We start from the raw sequence: 19830 nt of genomic DNA, 5'->3' as shown, positions 1-19830 counted from the left end.
CTTGAGAGGTGACATATCACTATTCAAATCCCTTCTCCTTATTAGGTGGAGGGGGGAATTAACCCAGGGATCTTCCACATCCCAGGTGAGCATCCTAACAATTGGACTAGAAGTCCCTCTTCCTACCCCTCCCCACTGTTTTGTGTGAACTCACATGGGGAGCCCGAACTGGTAGGTGGTCTACCATTGGGAGAATTTTGAAAGGATGTTCAGAGAAGGTCAACAGTTACAGAGTCTTATGAACATCGCTACACTCTGCATTAAATCCAGTTTGTTTGACTAATGCGGCGTTGATCCTTTACTGAGGTGGAACCTAGAAATTATCCTCCAGAATGCTTGCTTACCTGTAGGCACTCAGAATTGTTGAAGAGAAAATTGATAGTTTTGCCCATCTCTTATTAATGTCTCTTTATAAATACCTATATCTCTCAAAGATAATATTTATGTAGGAGAATGCATTGGGACTTTACTCAGTATGATCATTATCATTCTGATTTTCCATTCTCTTTGTATGAACACATTTATCTGTGTGCAAACATAAACCACCTTCAAGAGGCTAATGCCATATGTGGGACATCTGAAGACTGGGTGGTGGTGGTGGGAAATCCCACTTGTCTAAATACATAGAAATACCACTGTAGTGTTTTTTTTTTCTGAATTCATGTTGATGTTTGGTGAGATGTGAAACTATCCTTTAACCTGCACAGTAAACTCTTTAACTGCCTTATTCTCTTTTGACAGCACCTGGGCTGATAGGAGCATATAGGTGTTTCTGTATTACAAATAATTAATACTAGTAATAATTCCTTGCAGAGTTCAAATCAATGGGAGTTCTGTGTAAAAACTGATGGAATGTAACTTTAAGCTAAGTTTTAAACTATAGAATAAGTTCTATAAAACTTCTCACAACAATGGCACTTAATGTACATCACGCATGTGTTTTGAGAATGATTGGCCAATGTCTCTGAACACAGAGCTCTTGACTGTATTACTGGCCTTAACTGTACTTGATTTCATCTGAACAACTTCATGTTCTTTTGGGGAAACTGGGTAGTCATTTAGTATGATATTTTTGCTCTATTTGCCAGACTCTGAGATTCATTTTACCTACCCTTGAATACATTTGCAAAGAAACAGCCTTAGTCAAATTATATACTGCCTACTACATATATTTCTGGATAAATGTTTCTCTTTTTGTGCAGAACAGTCTAAAATGGGAGGCAAAAGTAATGAAATCTTTGAAAAAATAATAATAATAAAGCCATAAAATACACATTGTCATTTCAAAGTTGTTAAACTAATTCCTCAAATTTAAAATGAGATGGACTTTGTCTCTGCTGTCCAATGTGAAGAATTAAAGTAGTACACATTTTAACAGGGATGTAGTTTGTTGTCGTAAATTGGCAGTTTTGCTCATTGCCAGAATAAGTAGAAAACATTCTAAAATTATGCGTAAGTAAAAATTCGTAGTATGTTTCTGACACATCAGGCAAATGTGAGCATTCCTATGGTACTTGAAAACAGTTAATTTTCAAGAAGCAGGAAGTTTAGTCCTTAAGGAATCTTAACTCTGGTCTTTTAACAAGTAGACCAAGGTTACATAGTGACTTTAGAATACAAGAAAAAGATATCTAGGTCTATTATAATCTAACATAGGGTTGATTAATACATTTCCAGCAACAGTAGTTACTAACTTGACTTTTTCCCAGAGAGTCTTTTCCATTTGACACTCATGAACAAAGCAGCCACGGCTGACATTTAGGTCTGATTAACAAGCTATGTCTGTTGTAAATGGACTAAAAGAGCTCTATTGTTTTGATGTTTAACTCTTAATTTGCATCTTTAATGAGGTGTGACCTCATATAGGTTTATGGTTTTTGTTTTCTATAGCTTTGAATAAGAGCAAGTTTAATATATTCCAAATAATACACTGCATGTTGTTTTATGTATATTTTCCCGTTAAACATACAATGTTGAAATGGTATTTTTTTCTTTTTGCAAGAAGTATTTTTCTTTAATATATCAGATTTGAATTCTGTCAAGTTTACAGTTTGGAAAAGATTGATTTGAAGCCTTGCCTACTGAAAGAACATTTAAATTCCCACCATCTTTAATGACTAGGGCCTAATCCTGTTATCTTCATTTATGGAATAATCTTTATTCATGGTAGTAGTTCCATTCTCTTCAGTGTGAGTAAAAACTACGCAGGTGAGTAAGGTTTGCAGGTTATCTCCTCTGCCCATGCTCCTGTTAATGTATGGTTCTGTGACTTGTCCTTGAGTAGACAAAGTAAACAGATGTTTGTGTTTTTTCTTTCACTGACTTTTAATGAATTCTTCGTCTTCTTGGTGGACATAATGTGTTGCAGTAACATAACATTCATACGCTCACTAGAAATGTATATTTTGAAGACATTTGTGGACACACAAGCTGACAAATTCTTCTGTTTTCCCAGTAAGAGCCGAGACACAAGCCCTACGAGAAATGCTATTGAATTGATATTATTTGAGATAAATAGTTTTCTGAGGAAAAGCAAATGCATAGTAATATTTTTGCTCCAAAAATTACTGGTTCAAGATTAATTTGCAAAAGATTTTAATAAAAAAAGTTGAATTACTAATATGTTAGTGGCACATCTGCAAAATATTCCAGCTCTTCACTAACTGCAAATTGAAAGAATAATCTGGGTAGTTGCATACAAATGAGCACAACAAGCCTTGCACTTTGCTTCAGAAAGATCATATCTGGTAGAGCCACAAGGGGCAGTTTTGTGGGGATAGGAATGCCAGTCAGCACAGAGGGAATAATAGCCAGCCAGAAAACAGAAGTGAGATGACAGAACACTTTGCAGTACAACAACAATTTGAAGATGTTCACTGTTAACTCAGCCATAACTATATGCAAACTACCAAATGCCTCAGCCTTCAGCTTTTTAAGTTATTAGCCCAAGATATGATTATTACTTAATAAACAATAAGCACCCTCCAATTAGATATACTAAATTCCATGTACATTTTTATAGCTGGGAAATCCTCAGACTGATTTCCTTGAGATAAAACTCATCTTTTTTTTTTATTGTTCCCTGAGATTTCTATTCTTGTATTACACTAATGCCTAGAAACCACAACTGAGCACAACATATAGTAAGGCAATCCTTCCAAAAGTCAAGACAGATACTGGGTAGAAGAAAAGCAGTATTATTACCCCCATTTTACAGATGGGGAACTGAGTGAGATAAAGTGACATGCTCAAGGTTGTACAGGAAGTCTGAAGCAGAACCAAGAATGGAAGCCAGCTCTGTTTAGTTCAAGTACAGTATCTTAACAAGACCTCTGTGCTCTCAGGGATTGCCAGTATAGGTGAACACCGTACATGACTTTCCCTATGCCATGTCTGAGTAGTAAGGTTTGAAGCATAGATTTGCTGCATGGGAGATGGAGATGAAAATCCCTTTCCATACAGAAAAAAGAACACTGTTAATTTTCTCCATGAAGCCCAAAGACTACATTCCATTTACAGTGAAATCAGGATGCAGTGATCTCACCAAACACCACTTTCTATTACAGTATCTCTGGTGTCCTGAGTCATCAGAATGCTTTTGATTAGCACCTCTTCTTCTGAGCTATGAATCAGTAACCGTATAAATATTTTTTGCACCTTTAAATCCAAACTAATACAAAGTAGTTAGATATGATGTATGGAAAATAATCCTTGAAAGTTTATGGCAACGTGTACCCTTAGAACTCTTAGTCTTCTGTTTGAAAAGCACATTTGAGCTTGTTTAGAATTTATATTATTAAAGTTATTCTCTGTGACCAACTATGTACAAAGATGAAGGAAAAATATTTGAAAATTCAGCTCCACGCAGTGAAGGAAGTTGCAATGCGATGTCACTACTGTTCCATATCACTACTGTGCTGTATCACCCACTGGGAAAATGGTAGAGCAGAGCAACTTACTGTGCAGTGACTTCTCAATCAATCAAGAAATAGCAGAAAACGGCAACTAGTGCCATTATTTCAGTCTAGTCCTAGGGGGACACAGCAAACAACAGTGGCAATTGAGAGCTGATTAAATGTGGCTTAATAGAATATATTTGGGTTTGCTGTAAATATTAATTGTATTATGGAGCAACCTAAATATATAGCAGATTGTATGAGTCGTTGTTGCTCTAATTGGTGACAATCAAAACAGCAATCTCTGTAATAGAATATAACTGCATAGCACACTTTAATCTGAGCTGTTAAGGTCAATTTATTTCACTCATGGGAGTCTTTGTGAATGTTTCAGTACTCTATAGAGTGGATCATTTTACATAAACTGCATAGAACCCCAAATCAAACTCTGCCTTTCAGACATCCTTTATTAGAAAGAGGTGTTCTGCCTCCTAGGTTGAGAGGTGACAAACTGGGACTTTATACATGGTACAAGTAGTCCTTGGACTTACGACAATTGGTTCCTTACAATTGTGTCGTAAGTTGGAACGTTGTAACTCGGAACCGCAATCTACTTCATTGCGGGACGAGCGTTGTAAACTCAAAACCTATAGTCCTAAGTTGAATCAGGATGTCAGTTTAGAAGTGTCATAAGTGCAGTTCAACTTAAGTCAAACGTTGTAAGTCTGAGAACTGCCTGTGTATTTCTTTTTGTTTAAGATTAGCTAATATCTCACAGACCTGCAACTAGTTGAGATTCATCCTCGATATTCTCCAACTCTCATAATTCAGTTGTGATCTGCTCACCTATCTACTAAAATTGTTGCGGCGGGCGGGGAGTGGTTATGTCATGGTCTCCAGTTTAAAGCTCAGTTTTCAGGAGCTTGTAACTTAGTTTTCAAAACAGTTACAAAACAGTTTAATTATTGTTTTCTAATATTTTGACCTCCTAAAAGAGAAATCCAGGATTGCTCTGAAGCTTCAGGCAATGGCGATACTGAAACAGCACTGGCGGATAACCACCTCCTGTTCATAGACAAGAGAAGCAGACTTATATTCATACTGTTGAACATCTCTGAGGCATTTGCACTGTTGGTATCCAAGTACTAATGTCTTGTATTCATGTCACAGAAGCCATAGCAGGAGGGAGATAATAGAGAGACAGAGTCATTCTGCCTTTAGGATATCAACACCAGTGACCATAGTCAGGTAATAACATTACACCCACCCACAGTAAATTCCAATCTGTAATTTCAATTGGGTGTTACTCTTCACTTCCTGTTAAAAAGGGTTTTGTAATAGAGTTTGCATTTCACTGGTGGGTAAAATAATTTTTGTCTAGGTTTGTGTTGCAAGCTACATTCTCCCACACTCACAGGGAAGTGAGATTTGCAACTCCCTGCACAAGTCCACCACCATGTGCTCCAGGGATAATTTAGGTGTTCCACTGATACTTTTTCTAGAGCATTTCACCATTTGGGAATAGTTTAAATTACCACAGAGGCTGCTGTAGGGATGTTCTACATCTGGGTATCCATGGTTCTTTTGGCCATTCCCCCTTCTTAGTCACTGTTGCCCACTTGTGGGTAGTGTTGGTCACGTGCAGGATCCTAACATAGGGAAGGTTGCCTCCATTTTCTTCCATCTCTATACCCCCCTCAAGATGCACTTTGTGCTGTCGGTGACACTCTAATAGGTTCTGTGCTAAGAATAGCTTGAGGATACTTGGTCAATTTAATCCCAGTTGGTGTGCAACTGCTTTAAGTTCCTTTGGATGAAAGGCACTGTATATGGAAGATTCTTTCATATGTCAGGGAATAAAATCCTGATATCTTTCACATTAAATATTTACCTTACCCTTTAAAATGGGTAGGACTATCAGAGTTGTAGGCTAAAAGCCTTGTGAACATAGTGTATTGTATAAGCAGAGTTTACCTACCTCAGCTGATGTTTGTACCCCAAACCCCCAGTGACTGAGGAGGTATTGCTTCTCCTTGCTGACAAGCCCTCCAGTGATGAAGCTCCTGTAACCTCCATTCCACATCATCAATTTTTTCTAATAAATGGATGAAGTCCATTGGTGGTGGTGGGCAGCTTTGTTTTTGACATACATTATAGAGCCACTGCAGCTCCACTACAGTTAAGCTTGTGTCATGACTTTATTGGGCTACTTCTGATGATCAGCAAGGGGCAACGTTAGAGGTTTTGAAGATGAACACCCCGCAAAAAAACAGAAACCAAAATCTTTCCTTCTCTGCTTCAGGAATGTGATAGGATACTAGCTCCAGATAACAGCAAGGGCCATCACATTGCCTAATAAATATCTGCCCTCAGGGGGAGGAGGCCTTCCAAAATTCATTTTCATATTTCTGAATTTCCCCTTCCTCCATGTCTCTCCCTGTCACTCTTGAGGAGCAATCTGCCCCAAGGCCTTGGAGCAATCTCTTCCAAGCCTGTCTACAGTGAACCCAGGGATCTCAGACTCAGACTGACTCGCGCACATGCGCTCTCTAACCAACTGAAGTACTAATAAGTAATCAAGACAAGTGAGAAATTTATAGCAGAAGGTCTATGTTATACACTCAGCAGCAGCGAGCAACATCTTGCTGCTATTTGGTGTCTCTGAGCTTGACAGCTGGTGAGATATCTCAGCCATTTGAGACTTACTGAGGCTAGAGAGATGTGCATCTGGAGTACAATTTACTTGTTTAGTAGCATGCGGTGAGGAAGCCTTAACACCCGGAAGAGAAAATTGCCCTGCTCTTCCAGTCTGAATGCTAAACCTGGCATTTTGACATAAATGCAGATGACACCAATTTGATTCCACATCATAAATAGAGGCATGGGGAGCTGCTAATGAGATGAGGATGGGGGGTGGGGAGAGAATAAGAGCTTTCTTGTAAAAATAACACACCAGAAAGCATAGACACTGGACTGGACAACACTAAGAAAAGATCTATTGTTGAAACAGGTGTCAGTAATTGGTTCAGCAGCACACAGCTTCACTGCTAGTATAAACCAAGACAAACTACAATCAGCACCATCTCAGAAAACTAAGCAAGTGACAGGTAGTTGGGTTTGGTTAAGCACTGAGAAGTTCAGAGGCTCAGATGAATATGTGAGGTTTCATAAAAGAGAACCAAAACAAGAAACAAGAAATCAAGCTAAATAAATACTATCCGGTAAAATATATATTTTTTTAAATTTTACTTGCTCTCCAGAAGGTTGGAATGCTAACCACATGTAGCAGAGCTGGCAAATTCATACTGAATCACAATTTTGATTAACTGTACTTTTCTCAGTATTCATGAATGTTCTCTGAAATTCTTGAATTTATTTTTTATTTGAAATTATTGATGAACTTTATGAATTAACCTTGAACCAGTCCACTGCAGAGATTCAGCATTTGAAAATTGTTCATTGTCAATAATTAGTTATTTCTTGAATGGTTCGTTTATCTAACCAACAGACCATGCACATTTCAAATTAAATATCCGAGTGCCAAATTCACAATTTAAAATGAGTTGGTTAGTTATGCAATTCATTCTCCTTCTGGTGAAAATGACAACTGGAGTTTAAAATTTGCATAGAGATTAGCGTGGATATGTTACCCATGCCAGTGATTTTTTTTTAACAAAAGAAAGTAAAGTTTGAATTCAGTCCTTTCCTCCTCTACACAAGACAGAGCTCATATGCTGGCTAATAATGCCTGTTAGCTTTCAGGATAACTATACTATTTGACTTCAGTGGGACTAATCGGGACAGTAACGTTAAGCATGGATGTTAGGCCCTGAACCTGTAAACACTTATTTCTGATTTCTAATCTTCAGTAAAAGAGTACCTATCCAAAGCTCTTGGTTCCATTTGTAATCTCCTAAGTATACTAAGGTCTTGTCTGTACAAAAAAGTTGTACCTTATTAACTATAGTTAAAGCAATACAACCCCCTAGTGTGGGTGCAATTATACCAATATACAAATGTTTATACTGGTATAAATTATTCCTGTATTGGAAAAGGCATCTTACTGCATCCACACTAGAAGCTGCATAACTATTTTGGTTTTTTGTTTTTTTTTTAAATCACACCTCTAACTGAAATAGCTGTACTCAATACAAAATCTGTATGTAGACTATATATGAACCGAACTCTCAATTAACCCCAGATTTGTTCCCTAAGGCTAGATGGAACTTTTAAACCACCACATGGAGAAATGGGACATCTCAGATATGATCTTTTTCATAGCTTTTCCACTTTTCTTACAATACTGTAGCATTGTTCTGGAATACAGGGCAACATTGAGTGATTTACCAGACACAGTGCCAGGGCAGATGGTGTCACACTGCATGCTGTTTACAGGGATCTCCTACTTATTTTTTTTAAGTCCATTCGAGGTTATTAATTTCAACATGTGTGGTAACAGATTGAGCCAGCCAGGTGATACTGCAAATTGGGTTTCTGCACCATAAAGTACTATAGATGAGAAACCGTTTTAATACAGGTAACGTAGGACAAGACAAGTCAGCAGCAATGGTACTAAATAATACAGTGTTCGCTAAATTGGACGATGATGAATGAGGAAAGAGCATGTTAAGATCAGGTGCTGTAGTATTGGCCCATACAGCTTTGGCTTATGTTTAAAAATAACTTTGCTGTTGGAAGCTGTTGAGACATAGAAAGTATAAAACCTCTTTTCAGCAAGGCAATTTGTCAGCTGCCCTAAGCCTCCTCCTCATCTGTCAAGCTTCTTGGCCTTTGCCTCCAAATCATCTTGGTGACATTGCTATCACTGATACTTCACAGAACATCTGCTCCCTAACAGTCAGTTACAGCCCTGGAAGATCAGCACTGACCACAACAGAACAGCAGAAGAAGCTGTGAAGTTGTGGTGGAAAAAATCATCTAAACGTCAAGGACTAAGTTGGAAATAAGTGTACTTTGGCTGTCTGCCTATTTGTGTGTGCTCTGAAAGAGTGTTTGTTGCTGCGTAAAAATTTGGGACCAAGTGCATTTCTGAAGTAATTACAAAAGCTCATAACCATTCACTTTAATATCTTGCACAAAGTCTGAATTTGGCCTAGCAGGCTGAATGACAGCACAACTACATTTACTATGCCCCAACGACATGAGATTTTAGCGGAAGTGAATGAGGTATGCCTCTCCAGGTACAGTTTTTTTCTGTTTAGCTTAGAACTACGTTAACATATGAAATGAAGCTTACCCACGTTGTGCTTCTGAGTCCTCATATCAAACCAGTGCAATGTTATCAATGAATCCAACTGAACTGGAAAAAATGATGGTGTTACAGTGCCAAGCAAGAAAAGGAGGACTTGTGGCACCTTAGAGACTGACAAATTTATTTGAGCATAAGCTTTCATGAGCTAATTGGCTTTTCTGTCTTAAATGCTTTCCTGTATCTGGTTCTTTAGAGTTCTGTTCTGTTGCATCATTTTCTGAAAAATATCAGTGAGACTTTGTGGGAGACTGTGAGGTGGTTTGGGTTTCAATGCCATCGGTATGCTGATTATTAGAGCTGGAGAAATAATTCACTGCCATCGGTATGCTGATTATTAGAGCTGGAGAAATAATTCACAGCAAACAATGTATTCCATTATTGTTGCCTCTTTCTGATCTTTGATTGTCCATAAACAGCTCAGGATTTTCTCAGACTTATTTGAAAGTGGATCGAGGTTTTGGTGGAATTTGTGGTCATATCAGCATTTTCATTTATGCAAGTGAATAAAATAAATCAGGAGTGAAAGTTGTAAGTAGGTAAACATAGATTGAATGCCTTGATTCGATCTGCTTTATCATTTTCAGGCATGTAATTTTTAGGCACTATTTCTTATGGGTGGACTGTCATTTCAAAACTTTTTACAAGGGACTGTCAGGTCTATAAATAGAAAGATTTTCAGATTAACAGGAAAGCTGCTAATATAGGAAAGGAACATCACTTAGTAGGATTTACTGGAACTACTATGCAATTATACAATATTTACATGTCCCGGAGGATTACTGGATAATTCTCTTAGTGCACAAAGCAATTGCCATCTACTATAGACCTACTTGCGGACAGAAATAAATATACTGGTGTTTTGTTTAGTCGGCCTAGTACAATGGGAGCATATTTGCTGATTGGTGCTTCTAGGCACTACTGCAATGCAAATGATAAAAATAACATGAGTAAGGATACAAGAATCTGGCCTGCAATGGCTCTGTGCCTTAGTTTACCCATCTGTAAAATGAGGGTTACATTTAATAGCCTTTCTCAAAGATACATTGTTGAGGGTCCGCTCTTCCCTTCCACTCTCCCAGCTGGTAGGATAAAGAAGGATGGAAATAAATCTCTCCAACCTGTTCTGGTTACTGAGAGGACTCTACACCCACTTGAGTGATATTGAATGATACCATGGTTGCTGTGCTGTAAATAAATATGCTACCAGTCTACTGTATTTGTATTGCACCATTAACTCCCTGCTGCTGCATTAGAATAACCATGACTTGGCTCAGCTCATCCCTGCTGCCTCAATGAGAGAGGTGGGGAGTTCATGATTTGGAGTACTATGTCTGCAGATTCGTTCCCTCTGCTCTGTGACCTTTTAGAAGCTCCTTTGCTGACACCTAGATCTCTACCTAGGGAGGAGTAAGGCTTCAGATGAGATTGGGTCGGGTAGCAAATACAGTGTGATGTCTGTTTTTCTCTGTTGGGGATTCAGCGGAAGTGTTAATGCTGGCAGCCAGGTGCTTTTGTGTCCATCTCACAGAATCATAATAGTTTCTCCTTTGTGACAATTTGGATGGTTTGTAGGTGCTTCAGCCTTATGCCCATAGTTGACCCCATAGGACCCTACTCTAACAAAGGCCCCGTACCTTAAATCCCCATGACATAGAGCACCATCTGAAATGCCCTGTGAATAGTGGCCTGATTCTGGCCCCAGCAGGCTGAAGCATAGATGAGATATTTGCTGCCTCCTGCTCCCTGTTTGGAAAGGTGTCCTTTGATTCCATCTTCTGCCTACCATGGCCTGGTAGAGGCATTATGAGAATGCTGAGAGAGCCTTGTGAATGGGTGTGCAAAGTAATGACATAGTCTGGAAGGGATGAGGATGTGGTGTTCGCAAGGCAGGTAGTGGAGTCTCTTGTTACATGGAGGTGAGGTGGAAATGTGATGGGGACGTTCAAATGTTACATTGGGCTTTGCAAAACTTGGTGCCAAACCTGATGTACAGCATATGGTGAGGAAAGGATAATTGTATGATATATTTATATCCTATAGATCTCTTGTTTTGCCATCATTCTCATGCCTCCTCATTTAAAAAGGGCCAATGTGGACCCAATGCAGATCAGAGGCAGCAGACATAAAAGAGAATGCATAATAAAATAATAAATAAGGATTTTAGAGATGCATAAGATGAGGGTCAAATTGTGGTTGCTCCAGAATAGGTACAAAAAAGGGAGGGAACTCTATCAACCAGTGGACCTGCATAGGTGTCAGACAGGGCTGTTGGAGAGTGCAGGAGAGGGAACTGATAGTGTTTACACCTGTGCTGGGGTAAGGACTGAACCATAACAGCAAGTTGACTGAATTTGGGAGAGGGTTGATGGTGCATCTCTTGAACATCTATAGCTAGGGGAACAACACTCTATGCTCTCTTTGAAAGACAACATCTCCAACCAGCAGTCCTGCACTGGTGCACCTACTTCCTTCCTACAACTTTTCAGTTGAAACCCATCTGTCTTGCTAGAGAAGTCAATAAGCCTCAATAATATAAAAATGTACTGAATGGTTGACACATTTATGCCTGACAGGGGTCTTCATTAGTCCCTCACCTGGAGAGCTGCTGTTCTCTGTGGTCAATTGCCTTATTTCATGACAATTAGCTCCTGAAGCCTCAGCATAGTCATGGCTTATCTCTTATATATACAGTATGCAAAATAAGTGCCCAAATAAATTAGGTACGGTAGATAACGGTTTCAGACACAATCCACAAGATTTTAAATACACATTTGATGTTTTTTATGTTGGGTGCAATGTATGTTCTGTGGCATATTTTTATATTTGAAAAGGGTAGACATGTCAAAACAGAATCCAATCAGCTTCTAAGAAATCACACTTAGTAGGGGGAAATGGCTAGGATAGGTCAAAGAGATGGAGATAATAGGATACTAGTTAAAGACATCTTTTTTTAAATGGGAAAATATAGATTACATTTTTATTCTTTAAACAACATTTTGCAGCAGATCCACTGTGCACAGCTAGTACAAATAGAACAAATAAAGGTGATATTTTCATTGTAATGTCCACCATCTCTCCACTGATGTGTAATGCATGCACGGGGATACTTAATAACTATTAAAGAACCAGGGACAACAGAATCAGACTCAAAAGGGAATTAATTTTGAAGGTCACGCTGTTGAATGTCAGAAACTGGATATATAGGAAGATAAAATTTCTGTTATCTATTTTATTTTAGGATTTCTTTGTAAGTGAGTTTTCTACAGGATTTCTTTGAAGGTTGAAAAAAAATCTTATCAGTGGTTTATTTCCATTCCAAATCAATTCCCATTTTATGTTGTGCCAGAAAAAGATATATGCAAATAAAATTATCTTTTGGACCAACTAGATGAGAGCAAAGTAATATTTTTTCTGAAGTTGCTAATACAAAGTCTACTTTAAGTTGACTTTCAAAATATATAGAGAGAAAAATACCTCTGAGTCAGGATGGGCAGAATTGGTTTGATATCATAAGAAGCAACCCAAACAGTGGTCCATCTCGTCAACAAACTCAGCTTTGTTCTCTATTCAGTCTAAATGATTAACTTAAAAGCAGCTCAGTTAATTTACTCTCCTTAAATGGAGATTAGCCTAGACCAAAACCCAGTTTCTGAAACCCCCCAAACTTTGAGGGTATTTGAAATCTGAACCCAGATCTATTAAGATTTGTTTATATCACAAGAATAGTAGTATTTGAATTTTACAGCTGGCCCATATCTTTATCAAACCAGAACCTTAGATCTGAATTCCAGACAACTCTAAGATACATGAGATCCAGATCTGGACATTTCAACTTAAGCCATTCTCTGCACTCTCTGATTTTGACAGGGTTGGAAATGGAAGTACATCCCAGATGGAGGGAAGAAATATTTTAATTCTCATGACAAATTCTAATCTCTAGTGATTCTAAGCCTAGTTTCCAAGCCAAAGTTTCAGATAAGCATCTGCTCATACAAAACTGAAGCTAAACTCACTTCTATGGTTATCCTATCACCATCTATGAGATTCTCCTGTCAATCTCCTTGCCACAGCAGAATTATTCCTTACAAAGTAGAGAGCAGTTATCTTTGCTTCACAGGATCTATGAAAAGGGTTATCCTGTATGCTACTGAACCCTTCTGTGGAGCAGACATGGGTAAGAAGGGAATCATTCCATTTGATTACAGAACATTTTCAATCTACAAGATATAGTCCTGGCACTTTAGAAAGAAATATATGAATAGCCTTATTACGGGAAATAAACCTTTGAAATATATTTTGCAGTTGGGGGAAGAATGGGCAAAAGACAGAATTTCCTTTAAATCTTTAATAAAATATTAAAGTGTAGGATAACTTACTGTTTCATTAGTTTAAGACTTTCATACTTGCAACATCAAAACCTTGAAGAAATGCAAAGCAGAATAGAAAAAACTAATGATGACTCTGAGGACAAAAGAAATAGATGGTCTAGGTTGGACAGCATAATATAATACTTACATCCCACACATGCTAAACCAAGGCTGGATAAAACAACATCTTAAAGCAGGTTCTGATGCAGATCCTGTCTGTTTAGATAGATTAGTTTTGTAGTCTTAAATTTCTGCTTTGTTCTAGTGCTCAGGAGTGTTTTTACAGCAGTTTCATTGCTCAATGAAATGCACCTTGCAGGGTCAGAAATTCCACACAAGAGTGATGTAATGGTAAGGACCCAGGAACTTATCTATTTATATTATGTTAATCACAGTTCTGGCAGTCCAAGAGCCTTGGAAATAGTAACAGGAAATGAGTTGAGGAGATTCTCTTACCCCTTCATCCAAAGACAGAAAAGAATGTTTATTATTTTTACAGCTGTGCAAATTGAGTTAAAGAGATGGAAAAATCCTAGTGGTCTCAGTCTGTTTGTTAATGGACAACATCCATGTCATAATTGGAATTAATCTGTACCTTTGTTGGTAGTCTCAGAGCCAGGAATGAGTGGGCCATGGAGACTGAACTTCCCTGGTATCCCTGGAAGTGGGGAAATTCTTCTAGTACAGGTTGAGGAAACTTGCACTGCCATTGCCCAGACTTCTCTGGTTCTGTGGATATACAGACTTCAGTTTCAGTTCATTCAGCATCTTTGGCAAGAATAATTTTTTTTAAAAGATGATGAAAACTCCCCAAAATGCTGCAAAGAAAATGAGAAGAGGAGCAGGTTTCTTAGGCCAAACCCATTCCTGATGTAACTCTTATGCCTCTTGATAGGTTAGAAGAGCTTTTGTATTTTGTTTCATGGGCAAGGGAAAATAAAACCTCCTACATCAGTGTGAGCTTCGTACCAGGACCTCTGTTAATTGAAATAAAGATTAAGGATTCTGACAAAAAAACAACAACAACAAAAACCCTCTTCAGATAAGCTTATCAATTCAATGAGATCAGTGAAAGCAGGTTAAGAAAGCCCTATATAACCTTTAATGACAATAAACCTGTGCAGCTGAAAGTCAAGTTATCTGGAGAAAAGGAAATATTTATAGCTCCAGTGTTTCCCTTATTCATAAATCAAATGGAGCTTGGAATAGAATTTCAAAATGAAAAACTCAGCATCACTTTTTAACATTGGGGATATGGGCAGTGCAAGGAAAAATCTGAAAAGTCTTAATTACAACTTAATATTCTACAGTGTGGAAACAACTGATACCAAAAATGATCTTTGCACAATAATGGGCATACTACCTCTGAAACAGCACTAAATGTCCATATTGAAATTCGATGTCAAAAAGAACAGATGGATAATAATGCACATGTATTCAGTTAGTCTACCTTTCTTGGCCTAGCTCCATCTGGATACTGTACAACACTGTAGGTATGGCTACACTGCAGCTAGGAGTGAACCTCCCAGCATGGGTAGACAGACTTGTGTGAGTGTGGACATTGCAGCTTGGGCAGCAGCTCGAGATCTCAAACTCCTGGGTTTGAGATCAGGCACCTCAAGTCTCTGCTGGAGCCACAATGTCCACACTGCTATTTTTAGAACACTAGCTTGAGCCCTATTTGTGTGAGTCTGTCTACCTGGGCTGGAAGACTTGCTCTCAGCTGCAGTGCGGACATATAGGATGAATCAGAGACTCTTCTGGGGTAAATCAGTGTAGCTTCCTTGGCTTCAGTGTACCACATTGATTTACACAAGCTGATATTCTGGGCTTAGATTTTTAATAATTTGGCTACGTGGTGGAAGAGATATAACCATCAACACATATTTCAAGGATGTATAACCAATGAAGAATGGGAATATTTTGGTAGATTCAAGAAGATATAACTAGAAATACAGGAGTGAAATTGAGCAGATGAAAAGAAAACTTTCACTGAGATTTATCAGACTGTGCAATAATCTCCCCTGAGCCATGCTGAAGCCCCCTGGCTTGATTAATTTAAAATTGAATTGGACAAAGCACTTTTCATACTGCGGGGAGCATTGGGAAGAACTGGATTACATGTTAGGTCTCTTCTCACTCTTATTTTTATGAACACAGAAGAATTCTGGTGGAGATTGGGAACTTCACGAAGATTAGTTCAGGCTGAGTATAGATAAGAGAGGTGAAGCCTTTCTCTGATACCATGAATTTTCATGAATTGTCAGAGGTGATAACTGCTGTCTCAGTTGAGGTCCTTTGCCTGAATATTCACGTAGTGATTCAAAATGTCAGGCACTTATCAGATTCTTATATATGTTCACAGTTACTCCATAATTGTCCCTTACAGGGTTTTTTGCCCCTTCCTCTGGAACACCTGGTATTCACCACTGTTAGGCCTGGTCTACACTAGGAATTTACTTCAGTATAGCTATGTCTCTCAGGTGTGAAAAATCCATATCCCTGAGAGATGTACCAACCTATCTCCAGTGTAGACCAACACTTATGCCAATTGAAGAATTCTTCTGTTGACCTAGCTACCACCTCTTGGGCCATGTCTATGCTACAAAATTTTCAACGTAACTTACATTGGCATACAGCCACCACAGTTATTAAATTGCTTGTGTGTGCACACACTTGGTTCCTTCTGTCAGCGGTGCTTGTATTGATTGTATTGTCAGTGTGAGGCATTATGGGACAGCTCCTGAAAGCCATTAATAGTTGACATAAGCTACACAGTGTCTACACTGACACTGCTTCAACCTAATAACATCAACCATAACTCTGCTGCTCAGGGAGGTGATGTTACTAAATGATGTGGAGAGACACTTACATCAGCAGGAGCCAAATTTAAGTGAAGACACTTTGGCCTTGTCTACACTACTAATTTGATCTAAGCTATGCAATTTGAGTTCCGTGAACAGCGTAACTCAAATCGACATAACTTAGATCTACTTACTGCGGGGTCCACACTACATGATGTCGACGAAAGATGCTCTCCTGTCAACTCTCTCTACTCTTCTCGATCCGGTGGAGTACAGGAGTCGACGGGAGAGTGATCTGTGGTCTATTTAGCGGGTCTAGTGAAGACCCATTAAATCGACCACCAATGCATCAATCGCTGCTCGTCGAACCTCTGGTAAGTGTAGACAAGCCCTTCCAAAGCTAGGTCAATGCAAGGCAGTTTATGCTGACCTAACCATGTAGTGTAGACCAGGCTCTGGGGAGGTAGATTACCTATGCCAATGAGAGAAGCCTCCCATCAGCATAGATAGTGTCAACACTGACGTGCTACAGGAGAACCAATTAGATTAGATGGATCACTGGTCTGCCCATCCCCATCACCTCGGCAGCTGCACTCAAAAGGAACAATGAAGCTATTTATATGATATCTGAAGCTTGTGTAAGCCTTCACCATTAGCACTTGATATGATAAGCTCAACTTTGGGCACTCTTTGGCCAATGTATAAGATGCATTTTTGTTCATGTTTTATACTATTAGCAGGCTTTCGAATCTTAGAACTAGTCCATTGGTTGCTACCCCCATCATAGGCACTCTTAGGGAGGGTAGGGGGGTTGGTTAGTATACACTATGCTTTCATACATGATGGCATCTCTATACATATTTGTATCAAAAATATTGCTCAATATGCCAGAAATACATAAGTGAAATAACATTTGAACACCTATACATAAAATATATAATATTAATAAAAATACCTTTAAATTTATTAGTAAGTGCAAAGATGACTTCTTGCAGTAACATGCATTGCATATGCACGTATTTCTCCTTTGGACTTGGTTTCATCATTTTGCTACATTAGCTGGATCAACCACAAGATTTTTAAATACGTCACTTTGAATCATACTTCAGTTGCAAGAGAACTGGAAAAGAGTGGAAAACACCAATGTTAACAACCTGGCATTGTCTCATGGGCCACAAACACTGTTGCTCTGTTGTATTTACACTTCCCAATATAGGTTAAATCAATTGAGTTCAATTCATATTCTGTCAATAAGCCTGCTTCAGAAGGGTGATTGGTCTAATTCAAATTAAATATAAAAATATCAAACCTAGCGTAATAATCTTAACTTGTATCCCCCCATGGTATAACTCTTAATATTGAGAAAACACTTAGCCTCTGATATTTCAAAGCAATAAATCAGCACCATCAGTCCCTAGGCTTTGCCTTTTTTCTACTTTCACTTTCTTCAAAAGCATCCATCATGCGCTTTCCATTAGCATGCGAGACACAGAGATGTGTTGTTCGGACAACTGTACATCAGCCACAGTTACATTCATGGGACAGCACTAGACCATGTGAAGGATTTGAGATCACTAACCCCTTCTTTCAATTGAAAAATATTTTGCAATCATTTGGGTTGAAAGGAATTACATTTAAAATATTATTCTTCATTACCTATTCCTTGAAAAACCAAGAATCAATGCCAGCTGACACTGGAGTTGAACTCTAGTATCCAACAACAAATTTAAGTATGGAATAATAACTGTAACAACTGTTTCTGTGAAAACTTCAAAAGGTTGCTTCTAATTATACTCTATTTGGTCTTATTAGACAATGCTGAAAAGCAATTCTTTCCTTGGGTTTAAGAAGAAACTAGAATCTTTGTAATGGCTTAAGTTATTTTATTGATGAAATGGAGTGACTCTTTTATATAGTTCTGTTAACTTAAAATAGCTTGTAACTGATTAGAAGTTCATGTAACTCAAGCATAAGAGAAGTAGAGAGATTTTTCTTGGGAATTTGTGGGTAAAGTCAGTGAGGGTTGAACTGAAAAGAGGACTAGAAGGAAACTGTTCAGCAGCAAGTTAAAATGATAAACAAATTTATTCAAGTTTGCAAATGAAGGGTAAAGTATCCAATGTCGGGATGAGAGTAACTGCAGGATTTGCATACTGGAGGATTGTAGGGTTTTCTAAAAATAAAGTTAGTCTTTGTTTATTTTTAAGAACAATCAGAAACAACGAAAGCATATTTTTTACCCTATATATTTTATGTTTTAACTAAGGTCAGATATAGGGGGGGCTATGTGAAGTCTATAAGGTGAAGACTATAAATGGAATGGAGATTGAACTGTTCTTTCTCTACAAGTGCTCCCTGAGGTCAAAAGTGAAGCGTGTTAAGTGAGGTAATGTAGGGATGCTTACACCTGAACAAATACTAAGGATAAAGGACTTTGGTTTCTAGTGTTGTGGAGGTGATGCATTTCACAAGCACTGAAATTGTAATAAAAATTTGATTTTTTTTTTTTAGATTTACAGACTGTCACAAATAGAGTTATGGTTTTGATTTACAGTACATGTACACTGAAATAAGCTCTTACAAGGAGTGACTATTGCAATGTTTTCATTTTATATGTGCAACAAGAAGTTTGCACAGATTTGCCAGAATTCCTGAAGCAGTTGCTGTACATTGTGCCATAGAATAATACTAAGGCACAATCAGTCACTTAACGTAGTGTTTTTGCTTAATACATATATTATAAATGCTTGTTATAATCCATTCATCTGCAGTATATAAGTAAACTATACTGGAACATGTACTGTAAAGGGTTAGTAAACAGAGACCACTGAAATATAGAAATTGAGGTACTTCCTGTGGACAAAATAACCTGGCAATCAAAATAATTGACAAATAATAGACAGAGGTCCATTGGACCCTCACATTTTGAACCCTCTCCATTGTTATGATTGCCTTCCACTGCAAAATGATAATAACAAATGTTACAAGGTTCATGGGCAAAATTACAAAATAAAAGAAGTATTTAATAATAGATGTGTTTTTTTCTTTGGGGGCTTACACCACCATTTTGTCTCATTATGACTTATTGGTAGAAACCCCTATGGAAAAATGGCATCTATTATTAAAAACTCCACCAGAAATGCCTGGCAGACCAAATGCTCAACTTGCTATCCTTGCATTGCCATCATTTTAGCTTTTCTGATCACTACACAAACCTTTTTGTAATCAGAAGGAGCATTAAAACTTATCTACAATGGTTTCAGTTACAATATTGTTTAAGTGCATTACTCTTATATGCCCCATCTAATTTCAGCTGAAAAATATGTTCCCATCCCCCACGCCAAAGATTATGTACATCATATCCTTTATATAAGCAGGAGAAAAAAAGGTTTTTCATTTCTGTGCTGTCTAAATGTCTGTTTCTGATCCAATATATTGTATAACTTTTTCTTATAGGTAAAACTCCATTCAAAAATAATTTGCCTTTGTCA

Source organism: Chelonia mydas, chromosome 9, assembly GCF_015237465.2.
Source record: "Chelonia mydas isolate rCheMyd1 chromosome 9, rCheMyd1.pri.v2, whole genome shotgun sequence".
Lineage (NCBI taxonomy): Eukaryota > Metazoa > Chordata > Testudines > Cheloniidae > Chelonia > Chelonia mydas.
This window is presented reverse-complemented; position numbering follows the sequence as displayed.